We start from the raw sequence: 13,856 nt of genomic DNA, 5'->3' as shown, positions 1-13,856 counted from the left end.
TTATATAAGTAACTTACCCAGTAATTACTTAGCTAAGAGTTTCTAGTTCGACGGCAGCTTCAATTTTGAAATTTGTGGTAGCGATTGTTTTTTGTTTATGTAGGTGACTAACCCCGCCCACTTTTGGGGTGAAAGGGAGAAACAGCTAAGCCAAGAGCTTCACGTTTGTTTCTGCTGGCTTAATAGCAACACAGTGTTAAGAAGCAGCTTGATTTTGGTTTTCGGCTTGAAAGTCTTACCTTTGGGTGATGTATTTTCGGCTCGGTAGCCTTTGAATTGGTATTGCTTGACTCATTTATATAGTACTTTTTAAACATCTGACTTACCTGGTAGTTATATATATAGCTTAAGCCCTGACGTCACGGCAGAATTTCAAAACTCGTGGCAATCGCCGATGGGTAGTCAGGTGTACCACCTGTGTGCCCTCTACCCAGGTACCTGTAACCATTCCAACTATTCCTCAGATCTTCCCTGCCGCCAAATTGGTTGCATCGTTAGGAATTTCGCTCGTTTGGCCCGTGTTTTCGCAGTGTTTTTGGTGAAGTACACTTTGGCTTTGGCTTTCGCATGTTTTTGGATTTGCTTTGGATTTTCTTGACTCTTTTAGATATTGTTGGTTTTGACCCTTGCTTGTTTTGATCTCTCTTTACGATTTTCCTTTTTCCAAGATGTCTGACTCTGCTTCGAGTGTGAGAATGTGTGTGAGGGGATGTAAAACCCGGCTTGCTAAAGCCGCGTTAGATCCCCACTCAATTTGTGTGAATTGCAGAGGTAAGAGTTGTGAGTTGAAGGACAGATGTGATGAATGTTTGGGTTTATCAGAGAAAGAGTGGATGGATTACTATCGCTGTGTTTCTAAGCTTGAAAGGGATAGGATCAGAAGAGCCGGGAGTAGTAGGTCTCGCTCTTCGAGAGATAGTCAGGGAGTTGACAATTCTCCTCTTGTTAATAATCCTATTATTCCTTCCCCAGTAGTGGTAGTTCCAGACCCCCCCAATGATACTGATAATGAGCCAACTATGAAGGATATGATGACGGCCATTCAAGCCCTTGGACAAAGGGTAGAATCCCTCGCAAGAGACAGAGAGGATTTATGGTCGAATGTGAGAGATCTTAAAAACTCAAGCGTTAGTGAGAAAAATAAAAGTGCAAGTGTTGTGGAGGGTGCGATTGCTCGGTCCTGTCGTGCTCCTAGTCCGAGACCTCTTCCAAGCTCACCAACCCCTGTGAGAAGGAATGTCGACAGACAAAGGGAGGCGAGAGGCTTTAGCTACCGAGCAGTCGTCCCCTTGAGCGTACCTGTTGACGCTTCCCAGGACGCTCACCCTCGCCATAGGAAAGGCGAGGTTAAAGTGTTTTCATCCTCGTCGGAAGACGCAGTTCCCAGACGGGGCTGGCGTCGTACGTCCGAGTCAAGACCCCTCAAGAGGAAACTTTCTTCTGTGGAGCAGCGTCGGGAAGTGACGCTTCCTACTCCAGGATGTAGCCATTGGAGCAGTCCAGAGCGTTCCCCTCTTAGCTCTGACGATAGCTCTCTGGTGAAAAGCAGACGTATATTGTCGCAGGGGCGGCTGTCTGCCTCCGCTGAAGACGAAATGAGATCGGAAGCGTCCCCGGAACGTCATTTCCAACATCACAACGTAGAGTAAAAATTAGTAGCTGATATTGCAGCTCCCCCTGTCGAACCTCAACAGCAGGAAGCTCCGCAAATCAGTTTAATTCAAGATATACAACAGAAACTCTCTTCCCTGATACAAGTCTTGCAGCCTGCAGAAAAGACAGATACAGATTTTCGTCCACCGATCGCTGTACGTCACCCTGAGGAAGCTTTTAACCGATGTCGCACAGGTGGCCAGTTCTCAAGTGACTTCAGGGTTTGGCGGGACAGCGAACGTAGGAAGAATGTTTGTCCAGCTCAAGAGGTTCCGATCGTTGTACGTCAGCCTGAGGAAGCTTTTGACCGATGTCGCACAGGCGGCCAGTTCTCAAGTGACCTCAAGGTTTGGCGGGACAGCGAACGTCAGAAGTCTGGGCCAGGGGCGTAATTCATCAAGACTTTGGGCGCCAAGACGCCCGGCGTCAAGAAGTTGGACACCAGGGCGTCCAGGCGTCATGAGGTTGGGCGCCAAGACGCTAAGCTTCAAGAAGATGGACGCCAAGGCGCCAGGCGTCAAGAGATTGGACGCCAGGACGCCGAGCGTCAGGATGATACTTTGAAAGACGTCGCTACTTCAGTCTTCGGACAATCGGAAGAAGAGAATGATGATATCCCTCAGTCTCCTGTGGATCCGATTGAAGAGATTTCCGACGAAGACAATCTTAAAGGCCATCACCTTTCATCGGACCTGAAAAGACTTATGAAGTTATTTTCGGAAGTTTTTCCAGAGAACTTTATCCCGGCTGCTTCTTGTTCCCCGCCTTCAGAATTTACTCTTGGGAAGGCATCTAAGAGGGCAGCATTTACGAAGATGGTTTTGTCCCGCTTGTCCAAGAGAGCGCTGAAAATTATGAATGAGTGGATGCTTTCGAAGAAGGAACAAGGAAAGACAGCCTTTGCTTTTCCTCCAGCCAAACTAGCTTCAAGGTCTAGCGTTTGGTATGAAACTGGAGAATCGTTCGGCCTCGGAATACCTGCCTCTTCCCAGGGAGACTTCTCGAGTCTTGTTGACTCTTCTCGTTGAGTGGCCATGGGGAAAACGAAGTTTTGTTGGTCAACATCAGAGTTGGACCACCTCCTCAAAGGAATTTTTAGGGCCGTTGAGGTCTTTAATTTTCTGGACTGGACCCTGGGAGCTTTAGGAAAGAAGATGGAATTATTCAACACGACTGACACCGAAGAACTCGTATATCTGATGTTGTGTTTGGATAAAGGGCTCAGAGATGGTGCCAACGAATTAGCTGCGCTTTTCTCAGCGGGAATCCTGAAGAAAAGGGCCCATCTTTGTTCTTTCCTGGCTAATGAGGTCACATCCAGTCAAAAATCTGAACTGATTTATGCCCCTTTTTCCTCTCACCTCTTCCCTCAAGATTTAGTAAAAGAGGTCTCTTCATCCTTGACCCAGAAAGCCACGCAAGATTTGATATCTAAGACAGCAAGAAAAGTCCTACCAGCGACTTTCATCGCTAAAAAGAGTAAGGCTGAGGCTCATGTGTCTCAGGTGTCTCAGCCCTTTCGTGGTCAGCCCTCCGGTAGAGGTACCTCTAGGGCGGGTAGAAGAACGACAACGAGAAGAGGCGCTAGACGGAAGAAGCAGGACCTGACGATCTTCTCCTGCAGGCAGCGGTAGGTGCCAGGCTGTCCAACTTTTGGCAGGTGTGGGAGAAAAGAGGAGCGGACCTTTGGTCCATTCAACTGCTCAAGGAGGGGTACAAAATCCCTTTCCTAAGAAAGCCCCCTTCAGCAGACAAACCGATAGATCTGTCACCCAGATACAGAGATGAATCCAAGGCACAGGCGATTCAACAGCAAGTTTCTATGTTATTGCAGAAGAACGCAATAGAGAGAGTACGAAATCTGGATTCACCAGGGTTTTACAACTGACTTTTCCTGGTTCCCAAGAGCTCAGGGGGGGTGGAGACCAGTACTGGACGTGAGTGCCCTCAACGTCTTTGTACAAAAGTAAACAGACAGAAATCGCAACTAACCCCATCCCAAAAGATCCTGTACCTTGGGATGAGGATTCAGAGTCGGGATTTTCGGGCTTTTCCGTCACCGTCAAGGATGGAACAGGCCTTGGTAAAACTACAGGACTTTCTAAGGAAACAGACGTGCTCAGCGAGGGAATGGATGAGTCTGCTGGGGACCCTTTCCTCGCTAGAACAGTTTGTTTCCTTAGGAAGACTAAACCTTCGCCCACTTCAATTCCACCTCAATCGGTATTGGAGCAGAGAAGAGGGGTTAGAGACAGAGTGTATCCCCATTTCAGAGACGATGAAACAATGCCTTCAGTGGTGGAACGACCCTGTCAAGCTTCAGGAAGGCCTTTCATTAAAACAGAGGAACCCAGACCTAGTGTTGTTCTCCGATGCGTCGGACTCGGGGTGGGGAGCAACACTGGGAAAGATGGAGGTATCGGGATCCTAGACCAGAGGGCAAGAGAAGCTCCACATAAATCAAAAGGAGCTGACTGCAATCTTTTTAGCCCTCAAAGAGTTCGAGCACTCAGTTCAGGACAAAGTCGTGCAGGTCAACTCCGACAACACGACAGCGTTGGCCTGCATCAACAAGCAAGGCGGAACCCACTCCAGGTCGTTGTACGAGACGTCGAGGAAACTCCTTCTCTGGGCAAAAGAGAAGAATGTGAACGAGACGTCGAGGAAATTCCTTCTCTGGGTGAAAGAGAAGAATGTGATTTTATTGACATGATTCATTCAAGGGGAAAGGAATGTGAGAGCAGACAGTCTGAGCAGGAAAGGTCAAGTCCTGGCAACAGAATGGACTCTTCATCAAGACGTCTGCAAAGATTTGTGGCGGATTTGGGGACGTCCATGCATAGACCTCTTCGCCACAGCACAAACGAAGAGGATGGAGACGTACTGTTCTCCCGTACCAGATCCCGAGGCAACGTACATAGATGCGTTCCTCTTGGATTGGTCCAGTCTAGATGTTTACGCTTTTCCCCCGTTCAAGATTATAAACAAAGTTATTCAGAAGTTCGTGTCCCACGAGAGCACCAGGATGACTCTAGTGGTCCCTTTTTGGCCGACAAGAGAATGGTTCACAGAGGTACGGGAATGGATGGTGGACACACCGAGAAGTCTGCCTCTAAGACCAGATCTACTCAAACAACCCCACTTGGAAAGGTATCACCAAAACCTCCAAGGTCTACAGCTAACTGCCTTCAGACTATCGAAAAACTCACAAGAGCTAGAGGTTTTTCAAGGAGGCAGCTAGAGCGATCGCAAATCAAGGAGGTCATCTACCATCAAGGTGTACAAATCCAAGTGGGATATTTTAGAGGATGGTGTAAGGACAACTCCATTTCCTCTTCCGGTACCTCTGTGACCCAGATAGCGGATTTTCTTCTTTATCTTAAGAGGAGACGAAACTTTTCAGCCTCGACCATTAAAACTTTTCTGATACAGGAGCATGTTGGCAGCTGTCTTCAGACACAGGAACTTGGATTTGTCTGCCAATAAAGATCTCCAAGATCTTCTCAGATCATTCGAGACCACTAAGGAGAAAAGGCAGAACTCACCAGCGTGGAACCTAGACGTGGTTCTAAAGTTTCTCATGTCTGATAGGTTCGAACCTTTGCAAGAGATTTCGTTTAAAGATCTCACCATGAAGACTCTGTTTTTGGTTAGTTTAGCAACAGCGAAAAGAGTCAGTGAAGTACATGCCTTCAATAAAACTGTCGGTTTTAGGAACGGCAAAGCTATCTGCTCTCTACAACTGGGGTTTTTAGCTAAGAATGAACGTCCTTCACAACCCTGGCCCAAGGCGTTCGAGATTACGAATCTGGCAGATATCGCAGGTGAGGAGTTAGAGAGAGTCCTGTGTCCGGTAAGAGCTCTGAGATCTTACCTGCAAAGGACGAAAGATTTACGAGGCAAGTCAGAGGCGCTTTGGTGTTCAGTTAAGAAGCCCTCTCTGCCAATGTCAAAAAATGCGTTATCCTTTTTCATAAGACAGTTGATAAGGGAAGCTCATTCAGAATGTAGTGAGGCAGACCTCAAGCTTCTAAAGGTTAAAACCCATGAGGTCAGGGCAGTTGCAACCTCTGTAGCCTTTAGACAGAATAGGTCCCTACAAAGTATCATGGACTCTACCTTCTGGAGAAGCAAGTCAGTGTTTGCCTCACACTACTTGAAGCAAGTACAGACGCTTTATGACGACTGCTATACGCTGGGACCATTTATAGCAGCTAACTCAGTACTGGGAGATGGGACTACCCCTGCAATCCCATAAAACAATACCCTTTTTTCTTGCCTTGGAATGGTTGAAATTTTATGGTTGTTTGTGGAGATTGGACGCAGTCTTCCACAATCATTGATTTTAGTCAGGTGGTCATTTTGTTCCTTGGTGGCGCCCGGAACAAGGGTATTATAGGTTGTCTGTTACATAGAGGTTGGTACACCGGTTGGCAGCTCCTAGAGGTCTTCAGCCCCCTGGGTGGATTGCTGGACCTCTTAAGGAAAGCAGACATAATGAGGGGGAGTTCATTGAAGTCAGCTTCCTTAATCCAGGTAAGGACCTTAAGTTGGTTTATTAACCCTTAAGCAAATTCCAACGATGTTGGCTGTCTCTGACCCTCCACCAAAGGTGTCAATCAGCTATATATATAACTACCAGGTAAGTCAGATGTTTAAAAATGATATTTTCATAATAAAATAAATTTTTGAACATACTTACCTGGTAGTTATATATAATTAAATTCCCACCCTCCTCCCCTCTAGAGACTAGGGGCATGGAAGATCTGAGGAATAGTTGGAATGGTTACAGGTACCTGGGTAGAGGGCACACAGGTGTACACCTGACTACCTATCGGCAATTGCCGCGAGTTTTGAAATTCTGCCGTGACGTCAGGGCTTAAGCTATATATATATAACTACCAGGTAAGTATGTTCAAAAATTTATTTTATGAAAATATCATTTTCCTGATTTTGACTATTGTTCTCTTAGGTGATTGACTCATTTTTATTTCGACTCTGTTAGCTAGTAATTATGTCAGATTCTAGTGCATCGAGTATTAGGTATTGTAGCAGAGGTTGCAATACTCGTTTGACCAAGGCAGGTTACGACTCACACACCCTATGTACGATATGCAGAGGATAAATTTGTTCAATTGACTTGACTTGTGAGGAATACTGTGAATGGGACTAAAGAAAGTGGAAGACAATAACTTCTCACCTAGCAAAATTAGAAAGGGATTGTAAGAGAAAAGCAGCTGCTAGAGCTGGGGTTAAATTAGCTACTCTAGAGATGACTCAGGAATCTAGTGAGGTTAATATTCCTTCTCTCCCTTCTCCTGCTAGAGTAATTCATCCTATTTCCAGCCTTCCTCCTGCACCACCGAGTTCTGCTCCTGGTTCCCTTGTTCCTGACCCAGATCGCTACACCAATCTTGAATCAAAATTCGATAAGAAGTTTGATATTCTTGCAAACACAATGGCACAGTTGGGTGATTCAATGCGTGTCCTTATGGACAAATTTAGTGCAAAGTGTTCTAGTGATGTGTGTGTGGAGGAGGTGGCTACCAGTCCCACCGATGCTCCTAGGCAAAGGTCACTGCCATACTCCCCCAGCCCAGGGAGGAGACATACTGGAGGCCCAAGGGAGGTCGCCCCCTCAGTCGCACCTGTGTTGTCCCAGGTGTCAACCACCGCAGCCGTTGGAAAGGTGTGCCTAGTGTTCATAATCTCTCGTCCAGTTCAGGAGATTCTAGCCCTTCCCACTGGCACCAGTGGAGATTCTTGGACGAATCTCATCCGTTGAAAAGGCGCGTGCCTTCTAGGGACCAGTCCCCTCAGTGTCAAGGCAAGAGGTTCAGGGAACGATCCGGTTGTCCACAGCCGTCATGCAGCAGATGGGACAGTCCTGAATGTTTTTCTCAGTCAGTAGCTACCAGACCATCATGTGTCCAGCAAGAGGACTAGTTCTTCAGCCAATAGGGAATCTTCTCGTGATAGTTCACACTCATCTTTCAAGCGCCCCATCTGGGATCGAGTGGCCAGTAGAGATCGAGCGTTAACTAGTAGCTGAGCGCCCAGAAGATAAGAAGCGCCCAGCAGTGCACCCGCATCGCTTGGCGCCAGAAAACCTTTCGGCGCCAACTCACTCTCCTTCAGTTGAGCGCCAGGATTGTTTGACGCCCGCTCTTGTTTTATGGATTTCCTCATCGAAACACTAGTTTTCTTCACCTACTCATTCGATTACTGCTTCATCTACTCACAGATTGGACCCTTCCATGGCACCACTGCAGAAGCAGTTAGACAGTATTTTGGGTATTCTTAAGAAGTCAACTTCTTTGGCTTCAGTAGCACCTAAAGATTCCTCATTGTCCCTGGTCTTATCAGAGGAGGAAGATTTAGGACAGGACTCCACCCCATTGGCTTATGCTGCCTTACTGAATTATTTACTGGATAATTTTTCAGATTTCTTCACTCCAGCAGCCCCTTCTTCTCCGGCTTCCTCATTTATGATGAGTGACTTACCCGGGGATTCATCGAGACCTCCCAAAGTGGTTTTATCTTCGTTATCTAAGAAGGCTATGAGAGAAGGTCGGCTTTTGCTTTGGCAAAGACCATGCTCTCTGTGTTGGAGATTGATCATTTGCTCAAGAACATGTTTAAGGTGTTTGAAGTGTTTAGCTTTCTAGATTGGGCCGTAGGGGCCTTAGCAAAGATCAGAGATTCAGATCTGCCTCAGGATATTGCTGCTGACTGGAGGAGTGTTCTCTCATGTGCTGATAAAGCATTTCGAGATGGTTCTTTCAAGATTTCCTCCCTTTATGCTATGTGGATTTTAAAGAAGAGGGAACTCTGGATTTCGTTCGTATTTAAGGGCGTCACTCCATCGCATAAATCAGCTCTACTCTTCTCGCCCTTGGATAATACACACCTTTTCCCACAAACAAGGATAGAAGAAGTGGCTTCTCACCTTCATAAGAAGTCTACACAGGACCCCTCACAATGTACGAGGCGTCCTAGAGAATGGAACCCCCTTTCAAGTCATCTTCTCTTCTTCAGCCCCAACCCTTTTGAGAAGGCAGACAGAGAGCACAGTCAAGACCGCGGACTTCTGTACATTTCGCCCAGCATGCGGCTAAGAGACCCTTCACCAGACCTACAACTCGCAAGTGAGTCTTCAGTCCTTCATGCACCTGTGGGAGCCAGACTCCAACTTTTTTGGGGAAGTTGGAGAATGAGAGGAGCAGATCAATGGGTGATGGAAGTATTAAGGGAAGGGTATTCTATCCCCTTTAAAGAGAAACCTCCCTTATCCAGCTCTCCCGTCAAATTGACAGCATACTCCGTAGGATCAATAAAGTATTTAGCCCTCTCGGAAGAAGTGTCATCTCTCCTCAAGAAGAAGGCGATAGAAGTGGTGAATATTGAGTCCAAGGGTTTTTACAACAGGCTTTTTGTAGTATCAAAAGCCATGGTAGGATGGAGACTGGTACTCAATGTGAGCGCTCTGAACGTTTTCATAGAGAAAACGAAGTTTCATATGGAAACAGTCCAGTCTGTCCTATCATCCATTCGTCAAGGGGACAGGATGATTTCTCTCGATATGAAAGACGCTTACTTCCACGTTCCCATCCAGCAAGACTCAAGGAAGTACCTGAGATTTGTTGATGGAAATCAAGTTTTCCAGTTTCGAGTGCTATGTTTCGGCCTGTCAACAGCACCACAGGTGTTCACCCGAGTTCTTGCCCCATTGGCCAGTTGGCTTCACTTCCTGGGAGTGAACATTTCCCTATATTTGGACAATTGGTTAATACGCTCGCCACAAGAGAGAGATGCATGGAGGACCTTCAGAGGACATTGCTTTTGATTTAAGATCTAGGTTTGCTGTTGAACCTTCAAAAATTCCAACTGACTCCTCAACAGATTCTATATTTGGGGATGAAGATCGACTCTCAGAAATTTCAGGCTTCTCCCTCCCCAAAAAGGATAGAAGCCTGCCTCAAGAAAGCCAACCTTTTCCTTTCCCTACAGAAGTGTTCAGCCACTCAGTGGATGAGTCTCCTGGTCACTCTGTCGTTGATCAAACAGTGTGTGAGGTTGGGAAGGCGGTATATGAGGCCTCTACAATTCTTTTTAAGTCAGTTGGGATCGCATTTTCCCAGAACACAAGAGATAAAGGAGAACCTGTGCTGGTGGAACAATGCAAGCAGACTTTTGGAGGGAAAGTTTCTTTCAGTAGTGAACCCTGACCTAGACTTCTCCAATGCGTCGAACGTAGGTTGGGGAGCTCTCCTGGAGGGAAAAGAAGTTTCGGGAGTTTGGCCCCAACAAGAGAAGGCTCTGCATATAAACATCAAAGAACTGAAAGCCATCCATTTGGGACTGCAACATTTCGCAAGGGAAGTACATGACAAAGTAATTATGGTGCATGTGGACAACACAACAGCCTTAGCTTATGTAAGACTCCAAGGGGAAACTCACTCATTCTCCCTTTGCGAGACTGCCAGGAGTCTCTTTCTTTGGGCGGAGCAGAACCGAACCCAGCTGTTAACGCTGTTCTTTCAGGGGAAGTGCAATGTATTGGCAGACGAACTCAGTTGCTGCAAACAAATTCTCCCGACGGAATGGATTCGGACCGTTGAGTATGCTCCGACTTGTGTAAGTTATGGGGAGAACCGATGATGGATTTGTTTGCGACACAAAAAACCACGGTCTTCCCCTGTTCTGCTCACCGTCTCTGGACCCACGATCCTGGGCAACAGATGCGAGGATGCAAAATTGGCCAGGGCTGGATGTGACTATTACTCTGGTTTTGTTTTCATTGTACTGCGCCCTGGGCAGGGGCATTTTATTGTTGACTTTGTTAACCCTTAAACGCCGAGCCTCTATTTACAAAAGTGTCTGCTTTATGCCGGCGGCTTTCGGGAGTTAGCGCCGAAGCGGAAAAAAAGTTTTTTCAAAAAATCACAGCACGCTTAGTTTTTAAGATTAAGAGTTCATTTATGGCTCCTATTTTTGTCATTGCCTGAAGTTTAGTATGCAACCATCAGTAATGAAAAAAGATATCATTATAATACAGTATATAAATATTGAAATATATGACAGCGCAAAAAAAAAATTTCATATATAATTGTATACAAATCGCGCTGTGAGCAAAACGGTTAAAGCTAATGAGTTATTTTTTTCTTTGTATTGTACACTAAATTGCGATGATTTTGGTATATAACAAATTGTAAAATGATCAAACAACACAGAGAAACTATTATCACAAAATGATGCATGAATTCATGACGCGCGGACGTAAAAAAAAGTTTTTTAAAAAATTCACCATAAATCGAAATATTGTGCTAGAGACTTCCAATTTGTTGCAGAATGAAGGTAATTGATTGAATATTACTAGACTGTAAGTGTTTTAGCTTACAATTGCAGTTTTTTACCATTTCGGTCAAGTTAAAGTTGACCGAAGGTCGAATTTTTTCAATTTATTGTGATTTATATGAAAATATTTCAAAATTGATAAAAGCTACAACCATGAGTTATTTTTTGTTGTATTCTACATGAAATTGCGCACATTTTCATATATAAAACTTTATATAACGACTAATATAAAACGGTGCAAACATTACGACAAAGTGACGAAAGAATTTCTGAGATGTTCGGCCAAGTTACCGCGCGGACGTAAGGAAAAAGTTTTTTAAAAAAAATTCACCATAAATCGAATATTGTGCTAGAGACTTCCAATTTGTTGCAAAATGAAGGTAAATTATTGAATATTACTAGAATGCAAGAGTTTTAGCTTACAATTGCGTTGTTTGACCATTTCGGTCAAGTCAAAGTTGACCGAAGGTTGAAATTTTGGCACTTATCATGATTTATATGAAAATATTTCAAAATTGATAAAAGCTACAACCATGAGTTATTTTTTATTGTATTCTACATGAAATTGCACACATTTTCATATATAAAACTTTATGTAACGACTAATATAAAATGGTGCAAACATTATGACAAAGTGACGAAAGAATTTCTGAGATGTTCGGCAGAGTTACCGCGTGCGGACGTAAGGAAAAAATTTTTTTTTTTTTTTAAATTCTCCATAAATTGAAATATTGTGTTAGAGACTTCCAATTTGTTGAAAAATGAAGATAAATGATTGAATATTACTAGAATGTAAGAGTTTTAGCTTATAATTGCGTTTTTTTACCATTTCGGTTGAGTCAAAGTTGACTGAAGGTTGAAATTTTGGCACTTATCGTGATTTATATGAAAATATTTCAAAACTGATAAAAGCTATAACCATGAGTTATTTTTTATTGTATTCTACATGAAATTGCGCACGTTTTCATATATAAAACTTTATGTAACGACTAATATAAAACGGTGCACACATTACGACAAAGTGATGAAAGAATTTCTGAGATGTTCGGCCGAGTTACCGCGAGCGGATGTAAGGAAAAAGTTTTTTTCACAAATTCACCATAAATCGGAATATTGTGCTAGAAACTTCCAATTTGTTGCAAAATGAAGGTAAATGATTGAATATTACTAGAATGAAAGAGTTTCGGCTTACAATTACGTTTTTCGACCATTTCGGTCGAGTCAAATTTGACCGAAGGTTGAAATTTTGGCACTTATCGTGATTTATATGAAAATATTTCCAAATTGATAAAAGCTACAACCATGGGTTGTTTTTAGTTGTATTTTAAATGAAATTGCGCACATTTTCTTATATAAAACCTTATGTAACGGCTAATATAAAACGGTGCAAAAATTACGACAAAATGACGAAAGAATTTCTGAAATTTTAGGCCGAGTTACCGCGCGGACGTAAGGAAAAAATTTTTTTTTTAAATTCACCATAAATTGAAATATTGTGCTAGAGACTTCCAATTTGTTGCAAAATGAAGGTACTTGATTGAATATTACTAGAATGTAAGAGCTTTTGCTTACAATTGCGTTTTTCGACCATTTCGGTCAAGTCACATTTGACCGAAGGTTGAAATTTTTTGTAGTTGACATACGGTACGTCCACTCGTCACCCGACAGACAATTTTAGTCGACTTATGATACGTCCAATCAGCGTTTAAAGGTTAATGATCGGAGATTCCTTCGCTGCAAAGTTTACTTCATAATTCGTTAGCAATCGGAGTACTCCTCCGCTACGAGTGAGCGCCAACCAGACGTAGTATCTACCTGCTCAGCTCTCTCACCAGGTAAGAAACAACAAGCATTTTTTCAATGCTAAACCTATTTATTCTGTTCTCATTTCATTATCATTTTTAATGTTAGGGTACAAGATGTCCATGAATCCCACCTCCTTCAATGTGGATTCAGCTAAGTAATTACAGGGTAAGGTATACTTATAAAAAAATGAATTTTTATAATAAAGTTTTTTATATACTTACCAAGTAATTATGAATGGAGCCCGCCCTCCTCCCCTCGCATGGACCTTAGAGCATAAACAAAATGAAGCTCTTGGCTTAGTTGTTTCTCCCTTTCACCCTGAAAATGGAAGGGGTTAGTCACCTTCATAAACAAAAACCATCGCTATGGTGAATTTCAAAATTGAAGCTGCTGTCGATTTAGAAACTCTTAGCTAAGTAATTACTGGGTAAGTATATATAAAACTATTTTATTATAAAAATGTCATTTTCATATTATCTCACAAATTGCCTACCTTGTCAATTTTTGTTAATAGACTTATTACCGGTACTCAGTCTAAAAGACTCATCCAATGCTGCTTAATGAGATAGCTGGTATGTGAGACTTGGCGAGGAAATAACTTCCTCCCTCACATTTAAAGACAGCTAATTTTATAGTGTGATCAATTTGGTTGTCATGTATTTGCTTCATTGTGCAATTCATCTTTGTTGTGTGCTTGGCTACAAGTGATACCTTGCTATCCTGCCTTTTCCATGTCTGCACTACACCTGAATTTTGCTCTTTTCAGTGTAAAAGGGTGTACGCCCTTGAGTACACAACATTCCTATAATTGCAAGTAAGAGCAAACACTTGGGATGTGACACAAACATCAAACTTTCTGGAGTGGGAGTGAAGCTATTGTTTCAGTAACCTCTGCTTAACCAGATGAGTTTAGGCAGATTGGTTTAATGCAGATGTTGTGCTGTATGGCTTATTGAAGTCCAGTGGGTTGGAGGGAAAAATTAATCACATAACTTGCTTTGGTATTGAGATGAATGTATAGTTGTAATTCTGCTTTTGTC

At 43.5% G+C, this 13,856-nt stretch overlaps 1 protein-coding gene across 2 annotated transcripts in view; it reads left to right on the top strand.

The window, feature by feature from the left end:
- The window catches only part of LOC136844459 (uncharacterized), a 264,237-nt gene that overhangs the window by 38,542 nt on the left and 211,839 nt on the right, over nucleotides 1-13,856 (top strand). The window lies entirely within an intron of this gene.

Source organism: Macrobrachium rosenbergii, chromosome 12, assembly GCF_040412425.1.
Source record: "Macrobrachium rosenbergii isolate ZJJX-2024 chromosome 12, ASM4041242v1, whole genome shotgun sequence".
Taxonomy (NCBI): Eukaryota; Metazoa; Arthropoda; class Malacostraca; order Decapoda; family Palaemonidae; genus Macrobrachium; species Macrobrachium rosenbergii.
The sequence above is the reverse complement of the archived record's forward strand: the minus strand, read 5'-3'. Positions and strand labels throughout refer to the sequence as shown.